The following is a 17,271-nucleotide window of genomic DNA, read 5'->3' as shown; positions in this document are numbered from 1 at the left end:
GCTGTTTCTGTGTAGACAAGGGAAAGACACCACAGTCCCCATTTTAGAAAGGCTCTTTTCCTAGTTGCTTTCATCCATGGAAGACCCAGAAAGGCTGCTCTCAACTAATCGGACTGCACATTCCTGAATCCTTGGGGTAGAGTAGTTCTGAGCCAATATGCCACCTAAGGAATGACAGCAAAGATTCCTTGCCATAGGAAAGCACACCGAGACCTGGTGTTTTCTGTATGAAATTGGCGTGGGCTTGAAGGGTGAGGCCTACTGACTGCCCTCGTTTATAGCCAGTTGAGGAAATGTAGCAAGGCTGATGCAACCCGCTTACAACAAAATGTTTCTCTTCAGAATAGGAGATTTTGCTACCAAAGGTCAGCAGCTCGTCTCCCTCAGAGTGCTGTTTCTGTGTAGACTACGGAAAGACACCATGGTCCCCAGGTGAGAACGGCTCTTTTCCCAGTTGGTTTCATCCATGAAAGAGACAGAAGGGCTGATCTCAACTAATCGTGTTGAACATCCCTGAATCCTTGGGGTGGGGCAGTCCTGAGCCAATGTACCAGCTCTGGAATGAAAGCAAAGTTCCATCATGGGAAGCAGGGCCTCAAGTAAGTCTTCCAACTGACTGCCCTCCATTACAGCCAGCTGAGAAAATGTGGCAAGGCTGACGCAAACCGCTTACAACGAAATGTTTCTCTTCAGAATAGGAGATTTTGCTACCAAAGTCCAGCAGCTCCTCTCCCTCAGAGTGCTGTTTCTGTGTAGACGAGGAAAAGACACCATGGTCCCCAGGTGAGAACGGCTCTTTTCCCAGTTGGTTTCATCCAAGAAAGAGCCAGAAGGGCTGACCTCAACAAATCGGGCTGCATATCCCTGAATCCTTGGGGTAGGGCAGTCCTGAGCCAATGTGCCAGCACTGGAATGAAAGCGAAGTTTACAGCCTGGGAAGCAGGGCCTCAAGAAAATCTGCCAACTGACTGCCCTCCATTATAGCCAGCTGAGAAAATGTGGCAAGTGTGTTGAATCCCGATTACAGTGAAATGTTTCTCTTCAGAAGAGGTGATTTGCTTCAAACCGCCAGCAGCTCGTCTCACTCAGAGTGCTGTTTCTGTGTAGACTAGGGAAATGCACCACGGTCCCCATTTTAGAAACGCTCTTTTCCTACTTGGTTTCATCCATGGAAGACCCAGAAAGGCTGCTCTCAACTAATCGGGCTGCACTTTCCTGAATCCTTGGGGTAGGGTTGTTCTGAGCCAATATGCCACCTAAGGAATGAAAGCAAAGTTTCCTTGCTACAGGAAGGCACACCGAGACCTGGTGTTTTCTCTATGAAATAGGCGTGGGTTTGAAGGGTGAGGCTGACTGACTGCCCTCCTTTATAGCCAGTTGAGAAAATGTGGCAAGGCTGAGGCCACCTGCTTACAACGAAATATTACTCTTCAGAATAGGAGATTTTGCTACCAGATGCTAGCATCTCGTCTCCCTCAGAGTGCTGTTTCTGTGTAGACTAGGGAAAGACACCACGGTCCCCAGGTTAGAAAGGCTCTTTTCCTAGTTGCTTTCATCCATGGAAGACCCAGAAACGCTGCTCTCAACTAATCGTACTGCACATTCCTGATACCTTGCGGTAGGGTAGTTCTGAGCCAGTATGTCACCTAAGGAATGAAAGCAAAGTTTCCTTGCTACAGGAAAGCACACCGAGACCTGGTGTTTTCTCTATGAAATTGGCGTGGGCTTGAAGGGTGAGGCCTACTGACTGCCCTCCTTTATAGCCAGTTGAGGAAATGTAGCAAGGCTGATGCAACCCGCTTACAACGAAATATTTCTCTTCAGAGTAGGAGATTTTGCTACCAAAGGCCAGCAGCTCCTCTCCCTCAGAGTGCTGTTTCTGTGTAGACTAGGGAAAGACACCATGGTCCCCAGGTGAGAACGGCTCTTTTCCCAGTTGGTTTCATCCAAGAAAGAGCCAGAAAGGCTGACCTCAACTAATCGGGCTGCATATCCCTGAATCCTTGGGGTGGGGCAGTCCTGAGCCAATGTGCCAGCTCTGCAATGAAAGCGAAGTTTCCAGCCTGGGAAGCAGGGCCTCAAGAAAATCTGCCAACTGACTGCCCTCCATTATAGCCAGCTGAGAAAATGTGGCAAGGCTGACGCAACACGCTTACAACAAAATGTTTCTCTTCAGAAGAGGAGATTTTGCTACCAAACGCCAGCAGCTCCTCTCCCTCAGAGTGCTGTTTCTGTGTAGACTAGGGAAAGACACCATGGTCCCCAGTTTAAAACGGCTCTTTTCCCAGTTGGTTTCATCCAAGAATGAGCGAGAAGGGCTGATCTCAACTAATCGGGCTGCATATCCTTGAACCTTGGGGTAGGGCAGTCCTGAGCCAATGTGCCAGCTAATGAATGAAAGCAAAGATTGCAGCCTGGGAAGCAGGGCCTCAAGTAAGTCTACCAACTGACTTTCCTCCAATATAGCCAGCTGAGAAAATGTGGCAAGTGTGTTGAAACCCGATTACATTGAAATGTTTCTCTTCAGAATAGGTGATTTGCTTCAAAACGCCAGCAGCTCGTCTCCCTCAGAGTGCTGTTTCTGTGTAGACAAGGGAAAGACACCAAGGTCCCCATTTTAGAAAGGCTCTTTTCCTAGTTGCTTTCATCCATGGAAGACCCAGAAAGGCTGCTCTCAACTAATCGGGCTGCACATTCCTGAATCCTTGGGGTAGGGTATTTCTGAGCCAATATGCCACCTAAGGAATGAAAGCAAAGTTTCCTTGCTACAGGAAGGCACACCGAGACCTGGTGTTTTCTCTATGAAATTGGCGTGGGTTTGAAGGGTGAGGCAGACTGACTGCCCTCCTTTATAACCAGTTGAGAAAATGTGGCAAGGTTGAGGCAACACGCTTACAACGCAATATTACTCTTCAGAATAGGAGATTTTGCTACCAAATGCTAGCATCTCGTCTCCCTCAGAGTGCTGTTTCTGTGTAGACTAGGGAAAGACACCACGGTGCCCAGGTTAGAAAGGCTCTTTTCCTAGTTGCTTTCATCCATGGAAGACCCAGAAACGCTGCTCTCAACTAATCGGACTGCACATTCCTGATACCTTGCGGTAGGGTAGTTCTGAGCCAGTATGTCACCTAAGGAATGAAAGCAAAGTTTCCTTGCTACAGGAAAGCACACCGAGACCTGGTGTTTTCTCTATGAAATTGGCGTGGGCTTGAAGGGTGAGGCCTACTGACTGCCCTCCTTTATAGCCAGTTGAGGAAATGTAGCAAGGCTGATGCAACCCGCTTACAAAGAAATATTTCTCTTCAGATTTGGAGATTTTGCTACCAAAGGCCAGCAGCTCCTCTCCCTCAGAGTGTTGTTTCTGTGTAGACTAGGGAAAGACACCGTGGTCCCCAGGTTAGAACGGCTCTTTTCCCAGTTGGTTTCATCCAAGAAAGAGCCAGAAGGGCTGATCTCAATTAATCGGGCTTCATATCCCTGAACCTTGGAGTGGGGCAGTCCTGAGCCAATGTGCCAGCTAATGAATGAAAGCAAAGATTCCAGCCTGGGAAGCAGGGCCTCAAGTAAGTCTACCAATTGACTTTCCTCCATTATAGCCAGCTGAGAAAATGTGGCAAGTGTGTTGAAACCCGATTACCATGAAATGTTTCTCTTCAGAATAGGTGATTTGCTTCAAAACGCCAGCAGCTCGTCTCCCTCAGAGTGCTGTTTCTGTGTAGACTAGGGAAAGACACCACGGTCCCCATTTTAGAAACGCTCTTTTCCTACTTGGTATCATCCATGGAAGACCCAAAAACGCTGTTCTCAACTAATCGGGCTGCACATTGCTGATACCTTGCAGTAGGGTAATTCTGAGCCAATATGCCACCAAAGGAATGAAAGCAATGTTTCCTTGCTACAGGAAAGCACACCGAGACCTGGTGTTTTCTCTGTGAAATAGGCATGGGTTTGAAGGGTGAGGCTGACTGACTGCCCTCCTTTATAGCCAGTTGAGAAAATGTGGCAAGTGTGTTGAAACCCGATTACAATGAAATGTTTCTCTTCAGAATAGGTGATTTGCTTCAAAACGCCAGCAGCTCGTCTCCCTCAGAGTGCTGTTTCTGTGTAGACAAGGGAAAGACACCACGGTCCCCATTTTAGAAAGGCTCTTTTCCTAGTTGCTTTCATCCATGGAAGACCCAGAAAGGCTGCTCTCAACTAATCGGACTGCACATTCCTGAATCCTTGGGGTAGAGTAGATCTGAGCCAATATGCCACCAAAGGAATGACAGCAAAGATTCCTTGCCATAGGAAAGCACACCAAGACCTGGTGTTTTCTGTATGAAATTGGCGTGGGCTTGAAGGGTGAGGCCTACTGACTGCCCTCGTTTATAGCCAGTTGAGGAAATGTAGCAAGGCTGCGGCAACCCGCTTACAACAAAATGTTTCTCTTCAGAATAGGAGATTTTGCTACCAAAGGTCAGCAGCTCCTCTCCCTCAGAGTGCTGTTTCTGTGTAGACTACGGAAAGACACCATGGTCCCCAGGTGAGAACGGCTCTTTTCCCAGTTGGTTTCATCCATGAAAGAGACAGAAGGGCTGATCTCAACTAATCGTGTTGAACATCCTTGAATCCTTGGGGTGGGGCAGTCCTGAGCCAATGTACCAGCTCTGGAATGAAAGCAAAGTTCCATCATGGGAAGCAGGGCCTCAAGTAAGCCTTCCAACTGACTGCCCTCCATTACAGCCAGCTGAGAAAATGTGGCAAGGCTGACGCAAACCGCTTACAACGAAATATTTCTCTTCAGAATAGGAGATTTTGCTGCCAAAGGCCAGCAGCTCCTCTCCCTCAGAGTGCTGTTTCTGTGTAGACGAGGAAAAGACACCATGGTCCCCAGGTGAGAACGGCTCTTTTCCCAGTTGGTTTCATCCAAGAAAGAGCCAGAAGGGCTGACCTCAACAAATCGGGCTGCATATCCCTGAATCCTTGGGGTAGGGCAGTCCTGAGCCAATGTGCCAGCACTGGAATGAAAGCGAAGTTTACAGCCTGGGAAGCAGGGCCTCAAGAAAATCTGCCAACTGACTGCCCTCCATTATAGCCAGCTGAGAAAATGTGGCAAGTGTGTTGAATCCCGATTACAGTGAAATGTTTCTGTTCAGAAGAGGTGATTTGCTTCAAACCGCCAGCAGCTCGTCTCACTCAGAGTGCTGTTTCTGTGTAGACTAGGGAAATGCACCACGGTCCCCATTTTAGAAACGCTCTTTTCCTACTTGGTTTCATCCATGGAAGACCCAGAAAGGCTGCTCTCAACTAATCGGGCTGCACTTTCCTGAATCCTTGGGGTAGGGTTGTTCTGAGCCAATATGCCACCTAAGGAATGAAAGCAAAGTTTCCTTGCTACAGGAAGGCACACCGAGACCTGGTGTTTTCTCTATGAAATAGGCGTGGGTTTGAAGGGTGAGGCTGACTGACTGCCCTCCTTTATAGCCAGTTGAGAAAATGTGGCAAGGCTGAGGCCACCCGCTTACAACGAAATATTACTCTTCAGAATAGGAGATTTTGCTACCAAATGCTAGCATCTCGTCTCCCTCAGAGTGCTGTTTCTGTGTAGACTAGGGAAAGACACCACGGTGCCCAGGTTAGAAAGGCTCTTTTCCTAGTTGCTTTCATCCATGGAAGACCCAGAAACGCTGCTCTCAACTAATCGGACTGCACATTCCTGATACCTTGCGGTAGGGTAGTTCTGAGCCAGTATGTCACCTAAGGAATGAAAGCAAAGTTTCCTTGCTACAGGAAAGCACACCGAGACCTGGTGTTTTCTCTATGAAATTGGCGTGGGCTTGAAGGGTGAGGCCTACTGACTGCCCTCCTTTATAGCCAGTTGAGGAAATGTAGCAAGGCTGATGCAACCCGCTTACAACGAAATATTTCTCTTCAGAGTAGGAGATTTTGCTACCAAAGGCCAGCAGCTCCTCTCCCTCAGAGTGTTGTTTCTGTGTAGACTAGGGAAAGACACCGTGGTCCCCAGGTTAGAACGGCTCTTTTCCCAGTTGGTTTCATCCAAGAAAGAGCCAGAAGGGCTGATCTCAATTAATCGGGCTTCATATCCCTGAACCTTGGAGTGGGGCAGTCCTGAGCCAATGTGCCAGCTAATGAATGAAAGCAAAGATTCCAGCCTGGGAAGCAGGGCCTCAAGTAAGTCTACCAAATGACTTTCCTCCATTATAGCCAGCTGAGAAAATGTGGCAAGTGTGTTGAAACCCGATTACCATGAAATGTTTCTCTTCAGAATAGGTGATTTGCTTCAAAACGCCAGCAGCTCGTCTCCCTCAGAGTGCTGTTTCTGTGTAGACTAGGGAAAGACACCACGGTCCCCATTTTAGAAAGGCTCTTTTCCTAGTTGCTTTCATCCATGGAAGACCCAGAAAGGCTGCTCTCAACTAATCGGACTGCACATTCCTGAATCCTTGGGGTAGAGTAGTTCTGAGCCAATATGCCACCTAAGGAATGACAGCAAAGATTCCTTGCCATAGGAAAGCACACCGAGACCTGGTGTTTTCTGTATGAAATTGGCGTGGGCTTGAAGGGTGAGGCCTACTGACTGCCCTCGTTTATAGCCAGTTGAGGAAATGTAGCAAGGCTGATGCAACCCGCTTACAACAAAATGTTTCTCTTCAGAATAGGAGATTTTGCTACCAAAGGTCAGCAGCTCGTCTCCCTCAGAGTGCTGTTTCTGTGTAGACTACGGAAAGACACCATGGTCCCCAGGTGAGAACGGCTCTTTTCCCAGTTGGTTTCATCCATGAAAGAGACAGAAGGGCTGATCTCAACTAATCGTGTTGAACATCCCTGAATCCTTGGGGTGGGGCAGTCCTGAGCCAATGTACCAGCTCTGGAATGAAAGCAAAGTTCCATCATGGGAAGCAGGGCCTCAAGTAAGTCTTCCAACTGACTGCCCTCCATTACAGCCAGCTGAGAAAATGTGGCAAGGCTGACGCAAACCGCTTACAACGAAATGTTTCTCTTCAGAATAGGAGCTTTTGCTACCAAAGTCCAGCAGCTCCTCTCCCTCAGAGTGCTGTTTCTGTGTAGACGAGGAAAAGACACCATGGTCCCCAGGTGAGAACGGCTCTTTTCCCAGTTGGTTTCATCCAAGAAAGAGCCAGAAGGGCTGACCTCAACAAATCGGGCTGCATATCCCTGAATCCTTGGGGTAGGGCAGTCCTGAGCCAATGTGCCAGCACTGGAATGAAAGCGAAGTTTACAGCCTGGGAAGCAGGGCCTCAAGAAAATCTGCCAACTGACTGCCCTCCATTATAGCCAGCTGAGAAAATGTGGCAAGTGTGTTGAATCCCGATTACAGTGAAATGTTTCTCTTCAGAAGAGGTGATTTGCTTCAAACCGCCAGCAGCTCGTCTCACTCAGAGTGCTGTTTCTGTGTAGACTAGGGAAATGCACCACGGTCCCCATTTTAGAAACGCTCTTTTCCTACTTGGTTTCATCCATGGAAGACCCAGAAAGGCTGCTCTCAACTAATCGGGCTGCACTTTCCTGAATCCTTGGGGTAGGGTTGTTCTGAGCCAATATGCCACCTAAGGAATGAAAGCAAAGTTTCCTTGCTACAGGAAGGCACACCGAGACCTGGTGTTTTCTCTATGAAATAGGCGTGGGTTTGAAGGGTGAGGCTGACTGACTGCCCTCCTTTATAGCCAGTTGAGAAAATGTGGCAAGGCTGAGGCCACCCGCTTACAACGAAATATTACTCTTCAGAATAGGAGATTTTGCTACCAGATGCTAGCATCTCGTCTCCCTCAGAGTGCTGTTTCTGTGTAGACTAGGGAAAGACACCACGGTCCCCAGGTTAGAAAGGCTCTTTTCCTAGTTGCTTCCATCCATGGAAGACCCAGAAACGCTGCTCTCAACTAATCGTACTGCACATTCCTGATACCTTGCGGTAGGGTAGTTCTGAGCCAGTATGTCACCTAAGGAATGAAAGCAAAGTTTCCTTGCTACAGGAAAGCACACCGAGACCTGGTGTTTTCTCTATGAAATTGGCGTGGGCTTGAAGGGTGAGGCCTACTGACTGCCCTCCTTTATAGCCAGTTGAGGAAATGTAGCAAGGCTGATGCAACCCGCTTACAACGAAATATTTCTCTTCAGAGTAGGAGATTTTGCTACCAAAGGCCAGCAGCTCCTCTCCCTCAGAGTGCTGTTTCTGTGTAGACTAGGGAAAGACACCATGGTCCCCAGGTGAGAACGGCTCTTTTCCCAGTTGGTTTCATCCAAGAAAGAGCCAGAAAGGCTGACCTCAACTAATCGGGCTGCATATCCCTGAATCCTTGGGGTGGGGCAGTCCTGAGCCAATGTGCCAGCTCTGCAATGAAAGCGAAGTTTCCAGCCTGGGAAGCAGGGCCTCAAGAAAATCTGCCAACTGACTGCCCTCCATTATAGCCAGCTGAGAAAATGTGGCAAGGCTGACGCAACACGCTTACAACAAAATGTTTCTCTTCAGAAGAGGAGATTTTGCTACCAAACGCCAGCAGCTCCTCTCCCTCAGAGTGCTGTTTCTGTGTAGACTAGGGAAAGACACCATGGTCCCCAGTTTAAAACGGCTCTTTTCCCAGTTGGTTTCATCCAAGAAAGAGCCAGAAGGGCTGATCTCAACTAATCGGGCTGCATATCCTTGAACCTTGGGGTAGGGCAGTCCTGAGCCAATGTGCCAGCTAATGAATGAAAGCAAAGATTGCAGCCTGGGAAGCAGGGCCTCAAGTAAGTCTACCAACTGACTTTCCTCCAATATAGCCAGCTGAGAAAATGTGGCAAGTGTGTTGAAACCCGATTACATTGAAATGTTTCTCTTCAGAATAGGTGATTTGCTTCAAAACGCCAGGAGCTCGTCTCCCTCAGAGTGCTGTTTCTGTGTAGACAAGGGAAAGACACCACGGTCCCCATTTTAGAAAGGCTCTTTTCCTAGTTGCTTTCATCCATGGAAGACCCAGAAAGGCTGCTCTCAACTAATCGGGCTGCACATTCCTGAATCCTTGGGGTAGGGTATTTCTGAGCCAATATGCCACCTAAGGAATGAAAGCAAAGTTTCCTTGCTACAGGAAGGCACACCGAGACCTGGTGTTTTCTCTATGAAATTGGCGTGGGTTTGAAGGGTGAGGCTGACTGACTGCCCTCCTTTATAACCAGTTGAGAAAATGTGGCAAGGTTGAGGCAACCCGCTTACAACGCAATATTACTCTTCAGAATAGGAGATTTTGCTACCAAATGCTAGCATCTCGTCTCCCTCAGAGTGCTGTTTCTGTGTAGACTAGGGAAAGACACCACGGTGCCCAGGTTAGAAAGGCTCTTTTCCTAGTTGCTTTCATCCATGGAAGACCCAGAAACGCTGCTCTCAACTAATCGGACTGCACATTCCTGATACCTTGCGGTAGGGTAGTTCTGAGCCAGTATGTCACCTAAGGAATGAAAGCAAAGTTTCCTTGCTACAGGAAAGCACACCGAGACCTGGTGTTTTCTCTATGAAATTGGCGTGGGCTTGAAGGGTGAGGCCTACTGACTGCCCTCCTTTATAGCCAGTTGAGGAAATGTAGCAAGGCTGATGCAACCCGCTTACAAAGAAATATTTCTCTTCAGATTTGGAGATTTTGCTACCAAAGGCCAGCAGCTCCTCTCCCTCAGAGTGTTGTTTCTGTGTAGACTAGGGAAAGACACCGTGGTCCCCAGGTTAGAACGGCTCTTTTCCCAGTTGGTTTCATCCAAGAAAGAGCCAGAAGGGCTGATCTCAATTAATCGGGCTTCATATCCCTGAACCTTGGAGTGGGGCAGTCCTGAGCCAATGTGCCAGCTAATGAATGAAAGCAAAGATTCCAGCCTGGGAAGCAGGGCCTCAAGTAAGTCTACCAAATGACTTTCCTCCATTATAGCCAGCTGAGAAAATGTGGCAAGTGTGTTGAAACCCGATTACCATGAAATGTTTCTCTTCAGAATAGGTGATTTGCTTCAAAACGCCAGCAGCTCGTCTCCCTCAGAGTGCTGTTTCTGTGTAGACTAGGGAAAGACACCACGGTCCCCATTTTAGAAACGCTCTTTTCCTACTTGGTATCATCCATGGAAGACCCAAAAACGCTGTTCTCAACTAATCGGGCTGCACATTGCTGATACCTTGCAGTAGGGTAATTCTGAGCCAATATGCCACCAAAGGAATGAAAGCAATGTTTCCTTGCTACAGGAAAGCACACCGAGACCTGGTGTTTTCTCTGTGAAATAGGCATGGGTTTGAAGGGTGAGGCTGACTGACTGCCCTCCTTTATAGCCAGTTGAGAAAATGTGGCAAGTGTGTTGAAACCCGATTACAATGAAATGTTTCTCTTCAGAATAGGTGATTTGCTTCAAAACGCCAGCAGCTCGTCTCCCTCAGAGTGCTGTTTCTGTGTAGACAAGGGAAAGACACCACGGTCCCCATTTTAGAAAGGCTCTTTTCCTAGTTGCTTTCATCCATGGAAGACCCAGAAAGGCTGCTCTCAACTAATCGGACTGCACATTCCTGAATCCTTGGGGTAGAGTAGTTCTGAGCCAATATGCCACCAAAGGAATGACAGCAAAGATTCCTTGCCATAGGAAAGCACACCAAGACCTGGTGTTTTCTGTATGAAATTGGCGTGGGCTTGAAGGGTGAGGCCTACTGACTGCCCTCGTTTATAGCCAGTTGAGGAAATGTAGCAAGGCTGCGGCAACCCGCTAACAACAAAATGTTTCTCTTCAGAATAGGAGATTTTGCTACCAAAGGTCAGCAGCTCCTCTCCCTCAGAGTGCTGTTTCTGTGTAGACTACGGAAAGACACCATGGTCCCCAGGTGAGAACGGCTCTTTTCCCAGTTGGTTTCATCCATGAAAGAGACAGAAGGGCTGATCTCAACTAATCGTGTTGAACATCCTTGAATCCTTGGGGTGGGGCAGTCCTGAGCCAATGTACCAGCTCTGGAATGAAAGCAAAGTTCCATCATGGGAAGCAGGGCCTCAAGTAAGCCTTCCAACTGACTGCCCTCCATTACAGCCAGCTGAGAAAATGTGGCAAGGCTGACGCAAACCGCTTACAACGAAATATTTCTCTTCAGAATAGGAGATTTTGCTGCCAAAGGCCAGCAGCTCCTCTCCCTCAGAGTGCTGTTTCTGTGTAGACGAGGAAAAGACACCATGGTCCCCAGGTGAGAACGGCTCTTTTCCCAGTTGGTTTCATCCAAGAAAGAGCCAGAAGGGCTGACCTCAACAAATCGGGCTGCATATCCCTGAATCCTTGGGGTAGGGCAGTCCTGAGCCAATGTGCCAGCACTGGAATGAAAGCGAAGTTTACAGCCTGGGAAGCAGGGCCTCAAGAAAATCTGCCAACTGACTGCCCTCCATTATAGCCAGCTGAGAAAATGTGGCAAGTGTGTTGAATCCCGATTACAGTGAAATGTTTCTGTTCAGAAGAGGTGATTTGCTTCAAACCGCCAGCAGCTCGTCTCACTCAGAGTGCTGTTTCTGTGTAGACTAGGGAAATGCACCACGGTCCCCATTTTAGAAACGCTCTTTTCCTACTTGGTTTCATCCATGGAAGACCCAGAAAGGCTGCTCTCAACTAATCGGGCTGCACTTTCCTGAATCCTTGGGGTAGGGTTGTTCTGAGCCAATATGCCACCTAAGGAATGAAAGCAAAGTTTCCTTGCTACAGGAAGGCACACCGAGACCTGGTGTTTTCTCTATGAAATAGGCGTGGGTTTGAAGGGTGAGGCTGACTGACTGCCCTCCTTTATAGCCAGTTGAGAAAATGTGGCAAGGCTGAGGCCACCCGCTTACAACGAAATATTACTCTTCAGAATAGGAGATTTTGCTACCAAATGCTAGCATCTCGTCTCCCTCAGAGTGCTGTTTCTGTGTAGACTAGGGAAAGACACCACGGTGCCCAGGTTAGAAAGGCTCTTTTCCTAGTTGCTTTCATCCATGGAAGACCCAGAAACGCTGCTCTCAACTAATCGGACTGCACATTCCTGATACCTTGCGGTAGGGTAGTTCTGAGCCAGTATGTCACCTAAGGAATGAAAGCAAAGTTTCCTTGCTACAGGAAAGCACACCGAGACCTGGTGTTTTCTCTATGAAATTGGCGTGGGCTTGAAGGGTGAGGCCTACTGACTGCCCTCCTTTATAGCCAGTTGAGGAAATGTAGCAAGGCTGATGCAACCCGCTTACAACGAAATATTTCTCTTCAGAGTAGGAGATTTTGCTACCAAAGGCCAGCAGCTCCTCTCCCTCAGAGTGTTGTTTCTGTGTAGACTAGGGAAAGACACCGTGGTCCCCAGGTTAGAACGGCTCTTTTCCCAGTTGGTTTCATCCAAGAAAGAGCCAGAAGGGCTGATCTCAATTAATCGGGCTTCATATCCCTGAACCTTGGAGTGGGGCAGTCCTGAGCCAATGTGCCAGCTAATGAATGAAAGCAAAGATTCCAGCCTGGGAAGCAGGGCCTCAAGTAAGTCTACCAAATGACTTTCCTCCATTATAGCCAGCTGAGAAAATGTGGCAAGTGTGTTGAAACCCGATTACCATGAAATGTTTCTCTTCAGAATAGGTGATTTGCTTCAAAACGCCAGCAGCTCGTCTCCCTCAGAGTGCTGTTTCTGTGTAGACTAGGGAAAGACACCACGGTCCCCATTTTAGAAAGGCTCTTTTCCTAGTTGCTTTCATCCATGGAAGACCCAGAAAGGCTGCTCTCAACTAATCGGACTGCACATTCCTGAATCCTTGGGGTAGAGTAGTTCTGAGCCAATATGCCACCTAAGGAATGACAGCAAAGATTCCTTGCCATAGGAAAGCACACCGAGACCTGGTGTTTTCTGTATGAAATTGGCGTGGGCTTGAAGGGTGAGGCCTACTGACTGCCCTCGTTTATAGCCAGTTGAGGAAATGTAGCAAGGCTGATGCAACCCGCTTACAACAAAATGTTTCTCTTCAGAATAGGAGATTTTGCTACCAAAGGTCAGCAGCTCGTCTCCCTCAGAGTGCTGTTTCTGTGTAGACTACGGAAAGACACCATGGTCCCCAGGTGAGAACGGCTCTTTTCCCAGTTGGTTTCATCCATGAAAGAGACAGAAGGGCTGATCTCAACTAATCGTGTTGAACATCCCTGAATCCTTGGGGTGGGGCAGTCCTGAGCCAATGTACCAGCTCTGGAATGAAAGCAAAGTTCCATCATGGGAAGCAGGGCCTCAAGTAAGTCTTCCAACTGACTGCCCTCCATTACAGCCAGCTGAGAAAATGTGGCAAGGCTGACGCAAACCGCTTACAACGAAATGTTTCTCTTCAGAATAGGAGCTTTTGCTACCAAAGTCCAGCAGCTCCTCTCCCTCAGAGTGCTGTTTCTGTGTAGACGAGGAAAAGACACCATGGTCCCCAGGTGAGAACGGCTCTTTTCCCAGTTGGTTTCATCCAAGAAAGAGCCAGAAGGGCTGACCTCAACAAATCGGGCTGCATATCCCTGAATCCTTGGGGTAGGGCAGTCCTGAGCCAATGTGCCAGCACTGGAATGAAAGCGAAGTTTACAGCCTGGGAAGCAGGGCCTCAAGAAAATCTGCCAACTGACTGCCCTCCATTATAGCCAGCTGAGAAAATGTGGCAAGTGTGTTGAATCCCGATTACAGTGAAATGTTTCTCTTCAGAAGAGGTGATTTGCTTCAAACCGCCAGCAGCTCGTCTCACTCAGAGTGCTGTTTCTGTGTAGACTAGGGAAATGCACCACGGTCCCCATTTTAGAAACGCTCTTTTCCTACTTGGTTTCATCCATGGAAGACCCAGAAAGGCTGCTCTCAACTAATCGGGCTGCACTTTCCTGAATCCTTGGGGTAGGGTTGTTCTGAGCCAATATGCCACCTAAGGAATGAAAGCAAAGTTTCCTTGCTACAGGAAGGCACACCGAGACCTGGTGTTTTCTCTATGAAATAGGCGTGGGTTTGAAGGGTGAGGCTGACTGACTGCCCTCCTTTATAGCCAGTTGAGAAAATGTGGCAAGGCTGAGGCCACCCGCTTACAACGAAATATTACTCTTCAGAATAGGAGATTTTGCTACCAGATGCTAGCATCTCGTCTCCCTCAGAGTGCTGTTTCTGTGTAGACTAGGGAAAGACACCACGGTCCCCAGGTTAGAAAGGCTCTTTTCCTAGTTGCTTCCATCCATGGAAGACCCAGAAACGCTGCTCTCAACTAATCGTACTGCACATTCCTGATACCTTGCGGTAGGGTAGTTCTGAGCCAGTATGTCACCTAAGGAATGAAAGCAAAGTTTCCTTGCTACAGGAAAGCACACCGAGACCTGGTGTTTTCTCTATGAAATTGGCGTGGGCTTGAAGGGTGAGGCCTACTGACTGCCCTCCTTTATAGCCAGTTGAGGAAATGTAGCAAGGCTGATGCAACCCGCTTACAACGAAATATTTCTCTTCAGAGTAGGAGATTTTGCTACCAAAGGCCAGCAGCTCCTCTCCCTCAGAGTGCTGTTTCTGTGTAGACTAGGGAAAGACACCATGGTCCCCAGGTGAGAACGGCTCTTTTCCCAGTTGGTTTCATCCAAGAAAGAGCCAGAAAGGCTGACCTCAACTAATCGGGCTGCATATCCCTGAATCCTTGGGGTGGGGCAGTCCTGAGCCAATGTGCCAGCTCTGCAATGAAAGCGAAGTTTCCAGCCTGGGAAGCAGGGCCTCAAGAAAATCTGCCAACTGACTGCCCTCCATTATAGCCAGCTGAGAAAATGTGGCAAGGCTGACGCAACACGCTTACAACAAAATGTTTCTCTTCAGAAGAGGAGATTTTGCTACCAAACGCCAGCAGCTCCTCTCCCTCAGAGTGCTGTTTCTGTGTAGACTAGGGAAAGACACCATGGTCCCCAGTTTAAAACGGCTCTTTTCCCAGTTGGTTTCATCCAAGAAAGAGCCAGAAGGGCTGATCTCAACTAATCGGGCTGCATATCCTTGAACCTTGGGGTAGGGCAGTCCTGAGCCAATGTGCCAGCTAATGAATGAAAGCAAAGATTGCAGCCTGGGAAGCAGGGCCTCAAGTAAGTCTACCAACTGACTTTCCTCCAATATAGCCAGCTGAGAAAATGTGGCAAGTGTGTTGAAACCCGATTACATTGAAATGTTTCTCTTCAGAATAGGTGATTTGCTTCAAAACGCCAGGAGCTCGTCTCCCTCAGAGTGCTGTTTCTGTGTAGACAAGGGAAAGACACCACGGTCCCCATTTTAGAAAGGCTCTTTTCCTAGTTGCTTTCATCCATGGAAGACCCAGAAAGGCTGCTCTCAACTAATCGGGCTGCACATTCCTGAATCCTTGGGGTAGGGTATTTCTGAGCCAATATGCCACCTAAGGAATGAAAGCAAAGTTTCCTTGCTACAGGAAGGCACACCGAGACCTGGTGTTTTCTCTATGAAATTGGCGTGGGTTTGAAGGGTGAGGCTGACTGACTGCCCTCCTTTATAACCAGTTGAGAAAATGTGGCAAGGTTGAGGCAACCCGCTTACAACGCAATATTACTCTTCAGAATAGGAGATTTTGCTACCAAATGCTAGCATCTCGTCTCCCTCAGAGTGCTGTTTCTGTGTAGACTAGGGAAAGACACCACGGTGCCCAGGTTAGAAAGGCTCTTTTCCTAGTTGCTTTCATCCATGGAAGACCCAGAAACGCTGCTCTCAACTAATCGGACTGCACATTCCTGATACCTTGCGGTAGGGTAGTTCTGAGCCAGTATGTCACCTAAGGAATGAAAGCAAAGTTTCCTTGCTACAGGAAAGCACACCGAGACCTGGTGTTTTCTCTATGAAATTGGCGTGGGCTTGAAGGGTGAGGCCTACTGACTGCCCTCCTTTATAGCCAGTTGAGGAAATGTAGCAAGGCTGATGCAACCCGCTTACAAAGAAATATTTCTCTTCAGATTTGGAGATTTTGCTACCAAAGGCCAGCAGCTCCTCTCCCTCAGAGTGTTGTTTCTGTGTAGACTAGGGAAAGACACCGTGGTCCCCAGGTTAGAACGGCTCTTTTCCCAGTTGGTTTCATCCAAGAAAGAGCCAGAAGGGCTGATCTCAATTAATCGGGCTTCATATCCCTGAACCTTGGAGTGGGGCAGTCCTGAGCCAATGTGCCAGCTAATGAATGAAAGCAAAGATTCCAGCCTGGGAAGCAGGGCCTCAAGTAAGTCTACCAAATGACTTTCCTCCATTATAGCCAGCTGAGAAAATGTGGCAAGTGTGTTGAAACCCGATTACCATGAAATGTTTCTCTTCAGAATAGGTGATTTGCTTCAAAACGCCAGCAGCTCGTCTCCCTCAGAGTGCTGTTTCTGTGTAGACTAGGGAAAGACACCACGGTCCCCATTTTAGAAACGCTCTTTTCCTACTTGGTATCATCCATGGAAGACCCAAAAACGCTGCTCTCAACTAATCGGGCTGCACATTGCTGATACCTTGCAGTAGGGTAATTCTGAGCCAATATGCCACCAAAGGAATGAAAGCAATGTTTCCTTGCTACAGGAAAGCACACCGAGACCTGGTGTTTTCTCTGTGAAATAGGCATGGGTTTGAAGGGTGAGGCTGACTGACTGCCCTCGTTTATAGCCAGTTGAGAAAATGTGGCAAGTGTGTTGAAACCCGATTACAATGAAATGTTTCTCTTCAGAATAGGTGATTTGCTTCAAAACGCCAGCAGCTCGTCTCCCTCAGAGTGCTGTTTCTGTGTAGACAAGGGAAAGACACCACGGTCCCCATTTTAGAAAGGCTCTTTTCCTAGTTGCTTTCATCCATGGAAGACCCAGAAAGGCTGCTCTCAACTAATCGGACTGCACATTCCTGAATCCTTGGGGTAGAGTAGTTCTGAGCCAATATGCCACCAAAGGAATGACAGCAAAGATTCCTTGCCATAGGAAAGCACACCAAGACCTGGTGTTTTCTGTATGAAATTGGCGTGGGCTTGAAGGGTGAGGCCTACTGACTGCCCTCGTTTATAGCCAGTTGAGGAAATGTAGCAAGGCTGCGGCAACCCGCTTACAACAAAATGTTTCTCTTCAGAATAGGAGATTTTGCTACCAAAGGTCAGCAGCTCCTCTCCCTCAGAGTGCTGTTTCTGTGTAGACTACGGAAAGACACCATGGTCCCCAGGTGAGAACGGCTCTTTTCCCAGTTGGTTTCATCCATGAAAGAGACAGAAGGGCTGATCTCAACTAATCGTGTTGAACATCCTTGAATCCTTGGGGTGGGGCAGTCCTGAGCCAATG

The sequence above is a fragment of the Eschrichtius robustus genome, chromosome 20 (genome assembly GCF_028021215.1).
Source record: "Eschrichtius robustus isolate mEscRob2 chromosome 20, mEscRob2.pri, whole genome shotgun sequence".
Taxonomy (NCBI): domain Eukaryota; kingdom Metazoa; phylum Chordata; class Mammalia; order Artiodactyla; family Eschrichtiidae; genus Eschrichtius; species Eschrichtius robustus.
The sequence above is the reverse complement of the archived record's forward strand: the minus strand, read 5'-3'. Positions refer to the sequence as shown.